The sequence below is a fragment of the Cavia porcellus genome, unplaced genomic scaffold (genome assembly GCF_034190915.1).
Source record: "Cavia porcellus strain 051 isolate PalLab524CR breed Dunkin Hartley unplaced genomic scaffold, mCavPor4.1 scaffold_32, whole genome shotgun sequence".
Classification (NCBI taxonomy): Eukaryota; Metazoa; Chordata; class Mammalia; order Rodentia; family Caviidae; genus Cavia; species Cavia porcellus.
This window is the reverse complement of record NW_026947515.1, coordinates 23613680-23632664: the sequence shown is the minus strand read 5'-3', so window position 1 is coordinate 23632664 and position 18985 is coordinate 23613680. Positions and strand designations below refer to the sequence as shown.

Here is an 18985-nt window from a genome sequence, read left to right as displayed (position 1 = left end):
CTGTTCACAAACTCAGGCTGGCCACACAGGCAAACCAGGACCCAGAGAGCAAAAGGTAGGAGAAGACAGACCACTGCGAGTGAAAATGAAGTGGCGAGGAAAATAAAGGTGGAAACAGACTTGTAAGTTACAGTGAGTTGATGAAGCCCCCAAGCTGGGGCTGAAAGAGGAGCTGTGGCTTCAGATAACACACCTTGACATTTTGGATAAGGACAGTATAAACACAGCCTCTGACTAGAGCAAGAGAATAGGGTTAGAAGACTTATCCAAACTGAGGGGCTGGCGTCCTCAAACTTTATTATGGGGATAAGCATAACCAGACAAAAGAAAGAGTAGTTTCTCTACAAGAAGTCACATTTGGTTAATTTCTGGCAAACGTGTGTTTGCAAGATAAAGAACGACAGGAGAGAAATGAAAGAGACTACATTGGACTGCGTCACAAATTTTTAAAACTCACCATTCCTGAGGTGGTAGCAGGAATGGAGAGAGAAAGCTGTTACAGCCATTCTGAATATGTTTGACACAGATTCAAAATGGGACCTAAAAGATAGCTGCAGACTCCAACGTGGAGTATGCCAATCCCACCACACTAAATATAACCGAATGTGAAGACATTTATTCCACAAAATGCAATGATTCGGTGTTTTCCCTGCTGAACATCACCTATCCTTAATTAATACGGTTTCCTATTACTTTAAGACTTTACCACAGAAGTGCTGGCACATAACTCTCACTACAAAATGCATAATGTACAACATTGTTCTACTCAGATGGTACACGATTTTCAAAAGTAAACTATATTTCTCAGTCCTGGGCCCTCACAGGCCTCTAGAAATTAAAAAACATTAATCAAAAGGACTGGCACAGGCTTTAGCTTGTTGAGTAGCCCCAATACTATCTTTAGATTGGTAACTCTGCCGTGTGCAGTTTCCAAATGATACTGCCAGGGTCAAGGATCACAGCCCCTGTAAACACGAGACCTATATACTGCACCGGCTGAGACTACAATGACTCACCTACAGTGTTCTGACCTTAAGGAGTTTAGTTTTAAATTTAATTTTCCCAAATCGTTATTTACTTGAAAATGTATGTTTTAACTTTTTTTTTCATTTTTACTTACATTTTTAGACAATGCAGTGTTCAACTGTACTGCCATCCTTTGAAAAACCAAAACTTCACCAGCGTTTCATGTTCATGGGGTAATCTGGGTCTCAGGGCAACCTTGTGAAACATATAAGGAAAATTATCATCATCCCTTCTGTACAAGGTAATACTGAAACTCAAAAAGTAGGTTAAGTTTGACTAACTCAAGATCTCACAACTGGCAAGGGTAGCACATCCACCAAAATTGCTGACTCTAGAGTCACCTTCCTCTTCCCCAGGTCACTACCAATTGAATACCGATGTGTCCCTTTTCAACACACCTGCACTGGAGCTAAGAGCCCAACTACTGCAGCCCGGCCTTTACTGAGTGTCCAAAAGCGGCCATGACACTTGTAATCCGTAAACACAAACACACGCCTTGCCCTAGACTCGGTTCAATGCTGAGTTTGCTCCCCCGCACGACACTTATTATACACTGCGGTCTCACGCATAAGCTTCAGTGCAACTGTCCTCACTCCACGGGAAATTCGGTAACAGTAAAGTGACTTCGTTCCATTCACTGATGTTTTAAATTAATAGTTCTCCAGACCAAACAAAAAGAACGAATCACACACCATGCGCTCCACGCCACCTCCGCCCCGAAGTTGCTAAGGGTCAAGCACCGCAATAAAGCACAAAGAAGTGGGACTGAAAGGATGCCACACTCGCCTTCACTACTCTGTGACTTGGCTGCCCAGACATGGCTTACCCTAGCCAGGCTTCGCTCTGCCCCAACCTCCAGCACCCCAGGTGGCAGGTGAGGCCCAGCCCAGACCCCACCAGGGAGCCTCCCTCCTGTGCCCAGAGGACACCACCGGGCAGGAGCAGCCTGAACATCACGCTGAGGACAGCAGGGCAACCCAGGCAGCTCAGCTTGCCAAGCTGCTCCCCAGGGCGGGGACCTGGGGTTGAGGGGGGGTGCACAGCAGCCAGGTGGGCGCACCTGAGAAAGTGGGGAGTCAGGGCCTGCAGGTGAGTGGAAGGGGCGGAGGGCCCTGTGGCTAGGCTGCGAGGACCTCACCCAGCAAGCGTCCAGGGCGGGATCCAGGTAGGATCTTTCCCACTATTTGAGACAGAGCCTCACTATGCAGCCTCGTGCTGCCCTGTAACACGAAATCCTCTGGCCACAGCCTCCCAAATGCTGGACCACAGGTACAGTGTGTGCCATCACTCCAGCGCAATTTCTGCGTGGTACTTGAGACTGAACCCAGGGCCTCTGCACTGAGCAATGTTCCAGGCCCTTCTTTTTAATGATACTTTAAGGGAAGGTATTGCTAAATGTTGTGAACTGCTCTTGCTTCAACCACCCAGCGTGCCAGGACTACAAGCATGTGCCACCAGGCCCAGCCGAATTTTGTTTTAAATCTTTATTAAAGGCAGGATTTCACAATGTGGTTCAGCCTGCCCTTGAACTCACTTTGTACCCCAGGCTGGCCTCAAATTTCTAGCAATCCTCCTGCCTCAGCCTTCGGCCTCCAAAGTGCAGGGACGAGCTGAATTTTTAAACATGAACGTCTATTCTCCTCAGCCTACTAGCACACTGTACAACTACCTTTGGCCTCCAACAACTGAAATATACTGTGAAAAAAAATTTTAACACTGTGACCTTAATCTTTGTTTACTTAACACTGGCCTACATAAAACTCAACAAATCAAATAAAGATGTCTTTTCAATAAAGATGACTAAATCTTTTTTTTTTTTGAGACAGGGACTTGCTGTGCAGTTCAGGCTGGCCTAAGGCTCACTTTGTAACCTAGGTTGGTCTTGAATTTGTAAAGATCCTCCTGCCTCAGCTTCTCAAATGCTGGAATTACAGGAGTACGCCACCACACCCAGAAAAATATTCTTTTTGAAGGTGGGTGTATTGGCATACAAGTAAAATCACAGCACACTGGGAGTCTAAGAGAAAAAGATCCCAAATTGGGCCCTAGCCTGGGCAACTTACTGACCTGGTGAGACCCTGGCTGTGAGTTAGCCAGCCTGGACTACACTGTGAGTTCAAGGCCACACCCTGTCTCAAAAAAAGAGGAAGAAACAAACACAGAAGCACAAAAGCAAGACAAAGGGAGACTGAGAGACAACCAAACCCAGCAAGATGAATAATCTCAAAGAAAAAAAAAAACAAACCTTTTTTATTCAAGGAGGTTTCACAGACCAGTAATCTCCCCAGGACCCCAGTCAAAGCACATTATGCTTCTTGGAATTCACACCTGGGATCAACTAGTAAAAAAAAAATAAGGCACAGAATCAATCATTTCTACTGAGGCATTGCTTTTCAGTCAACATGCAAGTATAATCACAGAAACGAGCTGTCAAGAAAGTTAACAAGGCTAATCAAGTACACTACTGAGAGGGTTTCTGGACAATGACAGCCCTGATTGAGCAAGCAGGCCCTGCTGGGCACTTGGGCCCAGTCTGTCCAGCTAGTGTTAATGTAAAGGAAAGCCATCCTCTAAGCAATTCTCTCACTGGGGGTTCAGAAAAAGAAAGGTCAGAAACAATGATCTGAACTGTTACTAAAACAAAAAATAGAAATTCCCAATTCCTGAGGTGTCCCCAGCTCTCTTCCTGCAGAGGTGGCCCAAGAGTGAAATGTGAGCTGCCTAGGCCACAGCCCAGGCAGAACACACAATTACAAAGTTCCTCCTGCTCTTTGCCAGACTGAGGGTTGACAGTGCAGCTGAAACTGTTCCCTAAGGAGGCATCAACCTTCCAGAAAAATCCAGGAAAAGTACAGCAAGAGACAGTAAGTACAAGCTGCAGGATCGGCTCTACAGGAAAGGATGCAAAGGTTCATCCAGTTAGTGTGAAAGTTGGAGATAAATTCTCCAGGATATAGCACAGGCACCTAAGTAGCTCTAGACAACAAGCATTGTTTAAGAGACAGTGACATTCTTAGAAAGTGTGTACACCAAAATCAATCACTACTGAAATGGCATCACAGAGCCCAGGATATTCCTCAGTGATACCGCACCAGTCTGGGAAGCATGAGGCCCCAGTTCAATTCCCGACACCAAAAAAAATAAAATGGCCTGGATGGCACTGCCCATTCACTCATATTCTGAAATCTTCCACTATGCAACTCATTTCCACACCTTTCTTTATAGTAAACTTGATGATTTCTAAGCTGACATCTATTGTCTCAAAAATTTAGTTTCACTGTCTTGGTATAGACTTTCCAAATAAAGTATGTAAATTATCCAGGCATTATGTCACACAGCTGAAATCCCAGCATTTGAGAGGCGGATGCAGGAAAATCCCCAGGAGTCTGACATTAGCCTGCGCTACATAGGGAGATGCTGTCTCCAAAACACAATACAGGTATACACATATAAACATTATTAGAAGCCAGGAATGTACGTCAGTGGCATAAGTGCCTGCCTAGCAGATGCTGAACTTAGAAGTTAGATTCCCAGTACCCAAGAGAAATAAATAAACATTACTAACATTAAAACTTCATAGTATAGGTATACAAAAATGTTATTATTCATGTTAATACTTAAATGATAATATAAATTATACATATTTGTAAATACCCAGATAAAAGGCTTCGGATGAGAGGTAAATGCCCATGTAAACGGATGAACTGGAGACTTCACTGAACGACTAACCAGAGTACACACATGACTAAGGTACACACTTGATAACAAATGGATGGACATGATCATATCTAATATGAATCTTCCTAATTCAATGCACTGCATTTTGTAGCAAATGCATTTAACACACTTGTGTGAAATAAATGACTTCTGATTTTTTTTTTTTTTTGAGACAGAGTCTTGCTATGTAGCCGAGCCTGGGACTAAGATCCAGTAGGCTAGCCCAAACCAGGTCCCAGCGCCTGGTGGTGCACCTTAGCAGTGAAGTCTTCAGTAAGTTCACCTGGAGGGGCGGGCCCACCAGAGGTTGCCCAGGTCTGTGTCTCCCTAGTACACTGCAGTGGGCAGGAACACCTAGCCAGTGGATTCAAACAAACTGTAACTAACAAAGAAAAAAAACAAAACAAAACAAAAAAAAACCTGGGCCTCCTATATACACTTGTATGGAAGGAATAAAAAGTATGGGAAGAGGGAGCAACAAGAAAGGGTCCTCAGTTCCCAATTCTGAGAACATTGATCCAGGAAAGGTAAATGCAAAGGAGAATGACGACAGAAAACATGCACTATCAGACACGGCACCAATAGACATAAAGCGCTATCTCTGGCACCTCATTGAGGAGTTCAAAAGTGAAGTATTCAATGAAATAAAGCAAGATATAAGTAGAATAGTTAGAGAAATGTTAAGCAAGAAAAAACAGACGGTGGAATGGAAGAACAGAAAAAAAGGGGAGAATTGCTTGATGGAGAAAATAGAGAAAACAGAATATGTGAAGCAGGTTCAAAGAGATTACCAGGAAACTAAAAACTCTATTGAAAGCTGGCATAACAGCTTGAAAGAAACTAAGGATAGATTATCTGAACTGGAGGACAGATTTGTAAAGTGGGAGCATGAAATGAAAAACTTCTTAACAATAACAAGAAAACAAACAGCAATAATACAAAGGCTAGAAGATGATGAGAGGATCTATTAACTTAAGAATTAAAAATATAAAAGAAGAAGCAGGGTCACAAACAAATGAACTACAAAGGCTACTCACGGAAATAATCCAGGAGAATTTCCCTAATTTAGCAAAAGGGAAAGATACTCAGATGTATGAGGCATATACAGGACCCCAGCCACTTACAACCCAAACAGAGCTACACCCAGGCATATAATAATCAAAATTCCAGAAATATAAGAACAGAATATTAAAAGCCTTCAGAGACAAGAAACAGATCACTTACAAGGGAACACCCATCAGAATTACAGCAGACTTTTCGGCACACACCATCAAATCACAAAGAGGATGGGCGTAAATAATTCAAGCTTTGAAAGATAATAACCTCCAGCCAAGATTGATATATCCTGCACAACTGTCCCTAGATATTGATGGAAAAACAAGGTGCTTCCAGGATAAAGAGGAACTAGGGGAATTTGCAACCACCAGTTCAACTCTACAGAGAATACTGCAGGGTATTCTAAAAAAGAAAACTACCAAGGTTCCAGAAACAGTGACAGAGAGGCCACAATGAATGGAGCAGAAAGCGAAATGAAAAAGAAAAACCGACAACTAATGACAGAAAAAGTACTCAACAGAAATGAGGCAGAGGTTAGATGGTAGGAACAGCTATTTTGGAGAAAACAAGACATCATAATAGCTAGTGCTGATTTAGTATCATCTTGTTAAGTCCCACCAAGCTTTTGTTCTTCTGTCTCCATTGGTCTTAACATGTTGTATATTATTGGATTTTAGTATATGTGATAATATAAACAAAAACTTTTATAGACAAGGAGATTATACAGAAACCATTGTTCATTTTCTGTTGATTCTAAATACCCTGTAATACTGTCATTCCCTTGAACGGTTTTACATTGTCTTGATATGTTTGATGCTACAGTATACAAAGTTATACCCAAAGATTTCAAGGAAAGAGACACTATGGTAACTACTTTTATGTCGGGATTTTCTTGTGGTGAAACACTATTTTGCTTAAATGGCTATGTTTTGACCTGTGCTGTTTTGTTGTTATGCCCTCTTTTATCTCAATCTCCTTTTTTTATTGTTTACTTTTTTATTTTTATCCTTTTAATTAAGGGAAAAATAAATTAAAAAATAGCAGGATATATTATAGTAACCCACTTTGATTTCCTATTAACTTGATTTGAAACCCTATATTGCTCTCACCATTTTGTTTTGACTGATTTTCCTCTGTGCTGTTTTGCTTGATAGTACCAAGTTCGAAAGTATAGGCAACAACTGTGAAGACAGTAAGATTCATTGACTCCCATTCTGGTTGACCATTATCTTCTTTTGAAGACCTGTAATTTAGTCTCCAATGTTTTGGTTTTATTGGTTTTGTTCTTTACTGTTTTGTTCAATTTTATTATAACTGATGATATAAGCAATTCTTTTTAAGATAGCAAGAGGCATTATGATAACCATTGTTGATCACCTTGTATTCTGTTTTCACATTATGTATTATGTCCACCCTTTTGATTTGACTGACTCTGTTCTGTCACATTTTTTACTCTTTAAAAAAAAAAGTAATAACTGTGGGAGTAATAAAATTGTAATTTTATTACTGTGGGAATAATAAAATGTGTAATTGTCATTGTACAAAAGAGAGGAAAAGAAAGTGCTCTCAAGGACATAACTGCGTGTATATTTAAGTGTATAAGATAGATAACCATATTACTGAGTTTTGTTGGATCATTGAACAGAACTGTTTGCAGTCTCACTGCTTGAATGTCCACTTCATATGCTTTAATTTTGTAACCTGAACAACCATTTCTAAGATGACAATATGTAATCTATTAACTAGTGATTTCCTGTTTATTTTTTCTGAAATTCTGTATAACTTGTACGCTTTTTATTTCTTTTTCTTTTTTTCCTTATCTTATGCTGGGCCCCTAAAACATGCATTATCTCACTTAATTCTTGCCTGCAAAGTGCTTAATTCAGGTAACAAAGATGCCTCTGAATTTCTTGTTTTGAAAATACATTTGATGCTGGGGGTAGGGGATAAGGCTGAGGCTCTTGTATTTTTAAAAGCTTGCCAGGGGATTCTCACACAAAATCATGATAATCAGTGAGCCATACTTAAAAGCAGCAGCATCCTAATAAAAATAACCCTCAGCAGTACAAGTGGCCCTCTCCAAAACACCAAGGTCCCCCACAGAGACCTTGGAAAAAACTTTCCAACAAGCCATCCTCAAATACTAAGTGGCCTCCCCTGAGAACAATCTCCCACATGATCACACACTTTTTCACTTCTCTAAGGTGGGTTCACTCCTTTAATCGCTTTAGACAGAATGCAGTATGACCCTCAAATTCCCATGAAAATATGAGCAATAGAGAAAGCCAACTAAGAGAACCATACTATGTTTTTCAGACAGGGTCTCATCTATGTAGCCTAGGCTGGCCTGAAACTCTACAGTGATCCTCCTTCCTCAGTGCGGTGATTACATATGTATGCCACTACATTAAGCAAACTCGTTTTTTCTTTTGGTACTGGGGATTGAGTTCACCTCACGCTTGCCAGGCAGGCACTTATGCCATGAGTTAAATCCCCTGCCCCAAAACTGTGCTATTTTTGAGAAGTTACTTTTGTTTCACCCTCAAGCAGCTTTGCACAAAGCATGTTTGAGCTCAATTCTAAGCTAGAAAAAAAAAAAGGAGCTAGACTTGGTGGCACACACCTGTAATCCCAAAACTCTGTCAGCATGGGCTACACAGTGAGACCCCATCATCTCAAAACTGCAAGAAACCCAGAAGACAAAAAAAATTTGAGCTGGGCAAGGTGTCTGCAATTTTAGTCCTCTGGGCAGCTGAGGGACAAGGATTGCCAGTCTGAATCCAGCCTGGGCAAAGTAAATTTAGAGCCCCTGACTCAAAATTTAAAAAGAGCTACATAGGTAACTTTGTCAAAAGGCCTAGCTTCAATCCCCAATATTGGGTGGGTAGAAGGACTCTCTAGTCCATCATGTTAGAGGATTCCTATAATCCCAACAGTTTTAAGAGGCTGAAGTAGGAGGATCACAACTGCTAGCCTGTCCTGGGCAATTAAGCAAGACCTTTTGTTTCCAAACAAAAAATTAAAAAAAGGGCTAAGGATATAGTTTAGTGTCAAGGTCCTAGGTTCAATCCCCAGAACTGCAAAACTAAACTAAAGCCTGGCATGGTGGTTCATATCTATAGCCCCAAGTACGTGGGAGGATAAAGCAGGAGAATCACTGTGAATTCAATTCTCACATAGTGAGACCTTGCATCGAAACAACAAAAAACCTGAAAAAACAAAACCTAACAGATGCAAATATAGCTTAGCAGTAAGACTACTTGTCTAACATGGGCTCAATGCCCAGTAATCTTAGCAATCAGGAGAATGAGGCAAAATTCCAAATTTGAAGCCAGGCTGACATACACAGCTATCTCAAAATGCACACATGCATGCAATAGCACACACATCTAAACCCAGCTCTTGGAAGCTGAGGTACAATGGCTGCTTGGGTTACACATTTCAAAGCCAGTCTGAACTATAATATTGTATGGGGGTCATCAATCCCCGGTACTTTTAATAAAAAAAAAAAAAGAAAGAAAAAAACCTGATGATGAGGTTGACACTTTGAATGCTAGCCATCCTACATAGCCATTATTTTTGTTTTTGCATGGTCTGTTAGAAATATATGCCAAGCATGGTGGCACATGCCTATAATAACAGTACTCAAGAGGCTGAGACAGGACAACTGCCCGAGTTTGAGGCCAGCCTGCATTACTGAGACCTTGTCTCAACAACAACAAAAAAGCATACTGGTTTCACATTTTCCCTGGTATTACTTTAAAATCATGTTTTTTCTAAGCTTTAACTTTCAATTTAATATTCCTCAGAATAAAGAAAACAGCTCATTTTAAAACAAGAAGTTTATTTAAACAACAAGACACTTGACTTTAAGGGAAAACTATCTAGGATTTTTTTTTTTTTTTTGAGAGTAATTTACTCCTACGTAAAGACAGACTGCCCTACATGAAACAGCTACGTACAAAAAAGTTATAAAATTGTCCTTGGTTTTACAATGATAAATGAAAAACATTAAAATTCTCCAATCAAACAAGGTATGCAAGGATTTTTATGTTGTCTTTTCCGTTAAAACAGTGAGAGCAAAATAACTTACTGGAATATAAAGATAAGAGCTGATGAGCATGCCACTAATGGAGAAAGGGGATTATTTTTCACAGAACCAGTAATTCCCCATCCCATCTCCATTTGATGTCAATCAAAACATACTGTTGGCCATTTAGTAAAAAAAAAAAAAAAAAAAATGCAATATGCTTGTGCACATACACCAGATACTTTATGTACAATAAAGGAATGGGGAAGGGATAAATGAAAGAATAGATAAAACTATACTGTAGTAGTCAGGATGTGGTGGAACCAAATTGCAGTTTTCTAACTGAGAATGTATTCTTGGTCTGTAAGAACAGAGTTCTGGAGTAGAGTTGTTGCAGGTTCCCTTTTTAGTAGACACCTCCTGTCTGTTGCTGGAACACATCAATTGTATCTTCATCCTCCATTTCCAACTAGGGTTAAAAAAAAAAAAAGACAAATTTTAGATTACTGAGTTCTTTAAAGGTATAAATTTTCAGATTTAAAAATTTTTAAAAACACACACAAGTTACATTCAACTCAAGATTCTATTATTTTTCTCGTGCCTTCACAGTGAGCTACTTCCCCAGCCCTTTATTTTATATTTCAACACACAGCCTTGCTAAAGCACTGACGGTGCCTGAGACGAGCTCAACTCTATGATCCTTCTGCCTCAGGTTTGCAGAATGCAACAATGATAGGTCCCCAAGCCCAGCTTGTTCTTCAATTAAAGCTAAACTGGGGCTGGGCTCAGTGGCATAAGCGCCTGCCTGGCAAGCATGACCAAGGTCATGAGTTTGATCCCCGATACAGGAAGGAAGGAAGGAAGGAAGGCAAGCAAAGCAAGCAAGCAAGCAAGTAAGCAAGCTAGCTAAACTGGGTGTAGTGTACACTCCTGTAATCTCAGGCTGAGGCAGAAGGATCGTTGCAAGTTTGAGACCAGTCTGGCTAAAAGTGAGGTTGAGGCCAGCCTGACCTGCATAGTGAGACTTCATCTCAAAAAGACAAAAAGAAAAGAAAAAATAAATAAATAAAAAAAAAAGCTAAACAGTCAAACTTGGATTGCAAGTTCATTTGCTCTGCAAGATGAGCAAATTTCTTTAGTAAATTCTAACTTGATAAACAAATGATGTCTTGCAATATAAGTAGCACATAATATTGATATCAAATGTCACAAGATCACAAATAAATCAATGATCCCCACCCTCCTCCCTTCTCCTTCAATGCAGGGCAACAGGTGACTCATCATCAGCAAGACGTTACTGGAGAAGGGGTCAGGGATATAGCTCAGCAGGATGGTGCCTGCCTGGCAAATTTGAAGTCCTGAGTTCAACTTACGATTTTAAAAAAAGGAGGTTATAGAGGAGAAAATGAAGAGGGTTCCCTTACTTCAAATGAGATTAGGGAGACATGTAAAATGCTTTAGAAACTGGGCCAGGGATTTAGTTCAGTGGCATAAGCATCTGCCTGGCAAATGCAAGGTTGTAAATTTGATCACCAGTACCAAAAAAAAAAAAAAAAAAAAAAAAAAAAAAAAAGGTGGGAAACAGCAAATTTTGTAGAACACCACCCAAGGGCTGGGGATTTAGCTCAGCAGCATAAGCGCCTGCTTTGTAAGCACTCGGTTGTGAGTTCGGTCCCCAGTACCGATAAGAGAAGAGAAGAGAAAAGAAAAACAACACCCAGATAAAGACTAGGGCAGTGTAAAGAATGAATCGTTTTAACAACAATACAATGTCGTATTCCCACAAAATCCTCAAAAGGAGTCATGAACAGATTCCTTTGCTAAAATTGCAGGAGTCAGAACTGGTGACACACATAATCACAGGACTCAGGAGGGTGAGGCAGGAGGATTAGTTTGAGTTCGAGGCCAACTTAGGCTACATAGAAAGTTCAAGACCACTAGGAACTACATGCAAGACCCTGTTTTGACTGACTGACCGAATGAATGAATGCAAGGAAAAAGATCCCAGTGAGCCAACAGATATTCACAACCGCATTAGTGCATTAGTAATAGTGAGAGTCATTCTATACAACAACCCTCTTGTTGTCTCCCTCACACCAGCTATGAAAGCTTCTTTTGGTGGGCTTTTCTTTTTTTTTTGAGATAGGGTCTCTCCATATACTCCAGGCTAGCCTTGAATTCACTTATCCTCCGGCCTCATCTTCCCAAGCAGTTGGATTACATGTGTATGGCACCATGGCAAGTCTCACAAAGGTTATTTTTTTGTATTTTGTATTTATTTTGCTATCCTGTATTATAGTACTATAATCACTTTTATATAAATATTTTTGTGTTATGGGAGAAATCACCTGAATTTTCATTATTTCTCGTGGGGAGATTTGCTTTGCTATGCGAGTGCTTTGGATTATAAAACTATTTCTGGAATCATTATGTTCACAAGGAAAGATTCTACTGCACGTTCCTTGGAGTATCCATAAGATTTATTTAACTAAAGATCAGAAACTGAAACCAAAAAAACAAAACATACATTTTTAAACACCATGCAATTACGTATATTTACATGTGCAGAAATAAATATTCCTTTTTTTTTTGTCATAAATATTCCTAAGGATAGTATTAAACTAGCTGGGCGTGGTGGCACACATCTGCAGTTCTTGCACTTAGGAGGCGGAGGCAGGAGGATTGCCAGTTTGAGATCAGCCTGGGTTATATAGTGAGAGTTCAAGGCCAGCCTAGACTACAAAGCAACACTACTTAAAAAAAAAAAAACTGAGCAACCACTTTGAAGATAATAATATGCAATATATTAACCACTGTTACTCTCTTATTTTGTTATTTTGTTTTGAAATTGTTTCATCATTTTTCTTTTCTCGGTTCAAAAATTTTTTAAAAATGTTACTAGGCTAAAAACAATTTAAAAACCAAGCAAACAGCTTAAATGATTACACTGTGCTTTAGTTTATATACAGCACATTTACAGCTATGCATCAATGGTGGGGATATAGAAAAGGAGTGATATTTATTTTGCAGTGCTGGGAATTGAGCATTGCAACCTTGCACTGAGCTATGTTTCCAGCACCTCCACTTCTATTCTGAGGCTGGATCATCCTAATTCATTATGCAGTGGGCTCAATCTTTCATTTCTGTTTGTTCAAGAACCAGGGATTTAGCTCAGCGCTGTGTAAGCACATGCCTAGCAAGTGAGAAGTCTTTTTTTTTTTTGGTCTTTTTTCATTTTTATCGGTACCAGGGATCGAACTCACGACCGTCTGCTTGCAAGGCAGGTGCTTATGCCGCTGAGCTAAATCCCCAGCCCCAGAAGTCTTGAGTTCAATCCCTGGTACAAAAAAAAAAAGTCAATTCTATTTGCTCAGCCTCTCAAAGAATGCTGGGTTTACAGACATGAGTCACCATATCCAGCTCTTTATTTTGAGACAGTCTTATTAAACTGGGTGAGCTAGACTTGAACTCTCCAGTATGCTAAGTACACTAGTGGAGATTACAGGCATGCAACACAACTGACTCCAAGGGGTTCTGAGCTACTTTATCATAGACATGTATACTTGTTTAAAGAAACTAGTTTTACTAGGTTCACTATGCACACAGTAAACATAAAACCACCATGTACACAGCAAGAAAGCCTTGACCCACACATCAACACTTTTGCACATCAGTTTTACCGATACCTTTGGGTTTTGTCTTGTCAAGACAGGGTCTCATTACGTAGTTTAGATTTGAACTTGCAGTGCTCCTTGGCCTCCAAAACAGTAGGGTTATAAATATATGCCACCACACTCTATATTAAAACAACTTTTTATGCTACAAACTAGTATTAAAAATAAGGAGACGTCTTCCCTTGAGTGTAAATATACTGAAAATAGGGTGAAGGCAATAAATTAAAAAAAAAAAATCACAAATCTCCATTTCTCACTTCTATAAAATGATAAAACAAGCCAGGCATGGTGGCATATGCCTGTAATCCCAGCATTGAAGAGGCTGAAACAGGAGAATCATTGCAAATTCAAGACCAGCCTGGGCTACAAAGTAAGTTCAAGGCCAGCCTGAACCGCATAGCAACACCTGTCTGCAAAAGACCAAAAAAAAAAACCCATATGAACAGAATTCAGTTATGAGAAATTAAATGAATCTAGGAAAGGAAACCCTTTAACAAAACTCTGGAAATATTACATTGCTAAAAAGAAAAAAAAAATATTTTTAAGCGGGGCGTGAGGGCTCACACCTGTAATCCTAGCACTTGGGAGGCTAAGGCAGGAGTATTGTTGCGAGCTCAAGACCAGCCTGGGCTACAAAGTGAGTTCAAGGCCAGCCTGAACTGCATAGCGAGACCCTGTCTCAAAAAGACAAAAAACAAAACAAAATAAAACAAAAAAAACATTTTTAGACGGGCATGGTGCCACACGCCTGTAATTCCAGCACTTGGGGGGATCGTTTTGAGTTTGAGGCCACTCTGGGCTACAAAGTGAGCTCAAGGGGCTGGGGATTTAGCTTAGCGGCATAAGCGCCTGCCTTGCAAGCACGTGGTCATGAGTTCCATTCCTGGTACCAGTAAAAAAAACCCAAAAAAACAAAGTGAGCTCAAGGCCAGGCTAAACTTGAGACCCTGTCCAGGGGGGAAAAAAAAGACAACAGGAAATCCTAGGACTTTCAAATTTAACAAAAATTCTAGTATTTAACAAATACTAGGTCAGGGGCTGGGGGTTTAGCTCAGTGGCATAAGCGCCTGCCTTGAAAGGAGGCAGTCATGAGTTCGATCCCCGGTACCGATAAAAAGGAAAAAGAAAAAACAAAACAAAACAAATACTAGGTCGGGCTGGGGATTTAGCTCTGTCTGCCTGCCAAGCCCAAGGTCGAGAGTTCAATCCCCGTACCAAAACAAAACAAAAACCAAAACACAGATACTAGGTCTGTAAACTCTACTACTTAAGAAGATGAGGCAGGAGGTTTGACAGTTCAACGCCAGCCTGGGCAAATTAGTGAGATCCTGCCTTAAAATTAAAAAATTAGAACTTTTTTCTTTTTGGTTTATTGAGCCAGTCTTGCTATAAAGCACAGTCTGGCCTCAAACTCATGGCAATCCTCCCTCTCAGTCTCCAGAGTGCTAGGATTACAGGCATGGCCATTATGCCTGGCTCAAAATAAAACTTTATAAAAGAACTGGGAGTGGGTAGACAAGGGAAAATGAAGCTAAATAAATAAAAATAAATTAAATTGTGTCATATACACTTACCAGCTCCCCACAATAAATGCTGTCATATACTAAAAAAATCTTTTAGAAAACAAATTACTGGAGGTGTAGCTAATTTGTAGAGTGCTTGCCTAACATGCAGAAGCGCTGGGGGCAAAAAAGGACAGAAGGAAGATATAAGGGAATAAAAAGGTGGATGTGGTGGCGTACTTGTAATCCCAGTACTACAAACGGCTCAGAAAAGAGGATTCCAAGTTCAAGCCCAGTCCAGGGAATTTATCTGGACTAGAATAGATCACAAAGCCAAGCACAGGACACACACCTGTAATCTCAGCATTCCATGATGGAAGTAGGAAGAGTACAAATTAAAGTCTCACCTGGACAACTTAGTGCGATTCTCAAATGTAAAATTTTTTTTGGTCTTTTTTTTTTTTTTTATCGGTACCAGGGATCGAACTCACGACTATACAGTTGCAAGGCAGGCGTTTATGCCACTGAGCTAAATCCCCAGCCCCGATTCTCAAATTTACAGAACTGACAATATAACTCAGTATTAAAAGCCAAATTCAATCCCAGACAACTCCCCCACTCCAACCAAAACTAAAAACAGGTGGTGAGATTCTAAAACAAATCCATTCTGGCCAGGGCATGGTGGCACTAGCCTTAATCCTAGAGACTGGAAGGCTGAGGTAGGAGGAACTATGTGAGTTCAAGGCCAACCTGGGCTACACAATAAGTACAAGGATGGTCTGAACTACACAGCAAGATCCTATCTCAAATATAAGTAAATAAATCCACTCTAACCTCATGAATGGAATTCTAAATTAAACTGCATATAATTAGATAAGCCTGTAACTCCAACATTCTGGGAGGTTGAGACAAGAGGATCCTAAATTCAAAGGCAAGCTAGTTGTGGTGGCATATGCCTGTAATCCCATAGCACTCAGGAGGCAGAGACAGGAAGATCACTGCAAAATGGAAGACAGCCTAGGCTACAAAGTGAGTTGAAGGCCAGACTACAAATTGTCTCAAAAAGACAAATAAGGGCCAAGGATTTAGCTCAGAAGCACAAGCACCTATCTGTCAAGTGGTAGGTCATGAGTTGGATCATTGGTACTGAAAATAAAGACAAATAACTTAACAACCTAAATTCAAAGGTAGCCTGACATTTTAAATAAGGCCTTATTAAAAAAAACCACAAACCATGGTTTAGGACCTGTGTTAAATAAGTACAGGCTGCTCTTGAAGAGACTCTCCTTCCTCAGAATCCTAAGTGGTGGGAATATAGGTATGTACAACCATACTCAGAAGAAATGTTAATTTTTTTTCTGTCAAATTTTAATTGCCTTCAAAACAAACCATTTTCCTTCCATTTATTAAGAGAATGTAGCACCTCCTTGTGGCTGGAAGATGCAACTGCTTCATGGAGTTTCATAAATGGAAATTTCACTATCCTTCCCTGGAAAACTCACAGTCAAATCTTCAAAGATTATTAACAAAACATCTGGATGTGTAACATGTCATATGTAATGTCTTCCTAATTTTTAATGGTGGATAAATCAAATTCGTAAGTATCAAAGATCTAGCCAGGCACACTGATGCAAGCCTATAATTGTATCACTCAAGAGGCTGAGGCAAGACTGCCACAAATTCAAGGCCAACTTAGGCCACATACTGAACAATAGGATAGCTCAAAATAAAACAACAATTTAAATAAATCCAGCCAGGCATGGTCGATTTTTTTTTTTTATACAAGGGATCAAACTCACAATCTTGCACTTACCAGGTAGGCATTTATACCACTAAGCTATATCTCCAACCTCAGTCTGTAAATCTTCAAGTAGGAGAGGGTAAAAAAGCCTCTACCATACATGATTGCCCACCCAAAACCATATGAAGTATCAGAATAAACTGAAGTGATATATAATCTTAAGGAATCAAAGGCCATCTTTTTTTTTTTTTTGTATCTGTACCCGGGATAGAACTCACGATTGCCTGCTTGCAAGGCAGGTGCTTATGCCGCTGAGCTAAATCCCCAGCCCAAATGTGGTGTCCTCTTGAGATAGGCTCTCACTATGTAACCCAAGTTGGACTTCAACTTCCCAGGGAGACTAAACTGGGCTCAAACTCTCTATTCTGCTTTAGCCTGTGAATGGCTGGGATTATGTGCCTGCTTGGCTATTCTCAGGGTTTGCAGAGTCACTTATCAAAAGCTCTCTTTGCCAGGCATGGTAGTACACACCTGCAATGTCAGCGCTCCAGAGGCTAACGCAGAAGGGACACTGAGAGTTTGAGATCAGCCTGTACTACACAGGGAGAATCTCTCAAAACAAAAACGAGGGGCTGGGGATTTAGCTCAGCGGCATAAGCACCTGCCTTGCAAGCAGGCGGTCGTGAATTCGATCCCCGGTACCGATAAAAATGAAAAAGACCAAAAAAAAAAAAGACTGGGAGAGGAGGTGATGCTTAATTTTCTTTTAAAATACAGCATGTGATGGGGATTTAGTTCAGTGGTGTAGGTGCCTGCCTGGCAAGCGCAAGGTTCTGAGTTCCATCCCCAGAACCAAAAAAACAAAAACTTAAAAAAAAAAAAAAATTAACAGCGGGGCATGGTGGCACACTCCTGTAATCCCAGCACCCGTAAGGCTAAGGTAGGAGGATCCTTGCAAGAGTTCAACACCAGGGGCTGGAGGTTTAGTTCAGTGGCATAAGCACCTGCCTTGGAAGCAGGCAGTCGTGAGTTCCATCCCCGGTACCAATAAAACGAAAAAGACAAAAAGAGTTCAAGACCAGCCTAGGCTACAAAGGGAGCCCAAGGCCAGCCCGAACAGCATAGCCAGACCCTGTCTCAAGAAAAAAACAATAGATAAAAGTAATAAAATACAGCATGCTAGCCAGGGATGGTGGTGGTCACCTATGACCCCTACACTGAAGCAGATTAAATTCATGTCCTACCTCGCCAATGAACGAGACTCTTGTCTCAAAATACAATGTATTTTGGCTGGGGATTTAGCTGAGTAGCATAAGTACCTGCCTGACAAGCACAGGGTTGTGAGTTCAATCCTTGGTACAAAAATCCCAATACTCAGAAGGCTGAGACAGGAGTACTGCTGTGAGGTCCAGACCAGCCTAGGTTACATAGTGGGTTCTGGGATTACAGGCAGGAACTACCACACCGAGCAGAAATAAAATGCACATTGAAACCTTTACAAAAAGGAGGTCAGCTGGTTAGCACTTGGGAGGCTGGGGCAGGAAAATCACTGTGAGTTTAAGAACAGCCTGGGTTACAAGTGAGCCCAAGACCAGCCTCAACTGTATAGTGAGACTGTTTCAAAAAGACAAAATAAAAAGGTCAGGGATCCATCACAGGCTTAACAATGATAACTGAAGGTCACAAAAAGGGTTTTTGAGGGTGGTAGTAATGAAAAAGGAGTTTCATTTCTATATAGACAGCCCATACTACTACGCAAGCCCATGTCTCTCACTCAAAGCACAATTCTAGAAGAGCCTAGGCAATGAATTTGTCCTAACCCTTGATATATACCTTCTACCTACAGGGCTAGGAAGTGCACACCTGTAACCCCAGCACTTCGGAGGCTAAGGCAAGAAAATTACAAGTTCCAGGCCAGACTGCACTACATAGTAAGAGCCTGTCTCAAAACAACACCTCTCCAAAAATCACTTCCACCAGAAGAGAGTAACTATACTTAAAAACACTTGTAATTTGGGCAGAACAGTTGGTAATTCCAACACTTTTCAGAGGCTGAGGCAAGATGGCAAATTCAAGTCCAGCATGGAGAACCGAGCAACAAAGCCGCCAAGTAAGAAGGGTTGGGGATATAGCTCAACACAAAGACTATGCTCCACTCCCAGTATCACCCTAAAAGGAAAGAAGTGGAATGACTTCAAAATCTCATCATCATTCACACTAGATGACAAAAGGACCCAAA

The 18985-nt window shown here is 40.7% G+C and overlaps 1 protein-coding gene across 1 annotated transcript in view; it reads right to left on the bottom strand.

Annotated features, from left to right (window-relative positions):
* Nucleotides 1–18985, bottom strand: part of LOC101788353 (uncharacterized) — a 153696-nt gene that overhangs the window by 33572 nt on the left and 101139 nt on the right. Inside the window, exons 14-16 of the mRNA XM_063241850.1 lie at nt 10129–10298; nt 3272–3364; nt 1121–1221 (exon numbers count right to left, since the gene is read on the bottom strand). The gene's annotated coding sequence lies outside the window, so the exon portion shown is untranslated. The remainder of the gene's footprint in view (nt 1–1120; nt 1222–3271; nt 3365–10128; nt 10299–18985) is intronic.